The sequence below is a fragment of the Tupaia chinensis genome, unplaced genomic scaffold, assembly GCF_000334495.1.
Source record: "Tupaia chinensis unplaced genomic scaffold, TupChi_1.0 Scaffold148734_1, whole genome shotgun sequence".
Taxonomy (NCBI): Eukaryota; Metazoa; Chordata; class Mammalia; order Scandentia; family Tupaiidae; genus Tupaia; species Tupaia belangeri.
In genome coordinates this window covers 231,100-231,856 of record NW_006208581.1, presented here as the reverse complement: position 1 = coordinate 231,856, position 757 = coordinate 231,100, and the positions used below count along the sequence as shown (strand labels likewise).

The 757-nt window shown below is 37.8% G+C and overlaps 1 protein-coding gene across 1 annotated transcript in view; it reads left to right on the top strand.

Moving 5' to 3' along the window:
- UPRT (uracil phosphoribosyltransferase homolog) overlaps positions 1 to 757 on the top strand; it is a 43,537-nt gene that overhangs the window by 28,168 nt on the left and 14,612 nt on the right.

The window sequence follows — 757 nt, the reverse complement described above, 5'->3', positions numbered from 1 at the left end:
TTTCACTATAGGGCACATGTGCTCGCCAGACAGACAGAGAGAGACAGAGAGATAGAAAGCAAGAAATCACCCCCCAGGGGGGATGGTCACACCGCAATCCCTTCTCCTCCATTCTCTCAGGATCTTGGGCTCATATACACATGCACCCGGCGTGAGTTCTAAGCCACCGGGTCCAGGACACGAACCACGGTCAACTACGTGGGAATCCAGTGACATAGCCATTACGCTAACTGCTGGTTCCCCAGAGCTCTGTTCTTGTTACTTGCTCAATTATAGTCCATATTTTAGAGTTAGTATCTGTAATATGATAGATTTGTGTTTACTCTAAGAAATGTCATTTGTGTTAGGGACATTACTTTTTTATGTCTGAGAAAGTATAGCTTCAGAAAAAAATGATTAATGCTTTACTGAGATAATATGTGCTTGTCTATGCCATCCTGATGCTATATTGGGAAATATTTTAGGTATGCTATGGATAGGGAGATGGACATTTTTAAGTACATAGCTGTAAATCAGCCCATTTACCATATCATTTAATTTACATAGAAGAAAGAGTTGTTTACATACAGGGAAAAAAATCTTTTAACATTCCCTTATTGTCTGGTAATAAATTATGGGTAGGTACAACCCTTGATTATAATTAATTACTTGAGTACCTCAGGATGTGATGGTATTGACCAGAAGGAAAATACACAGAATAGTTATAGAATGATATAAAGAATGAATTATTTGTGGTTTTTTTTTTTTTTTTCCCTCT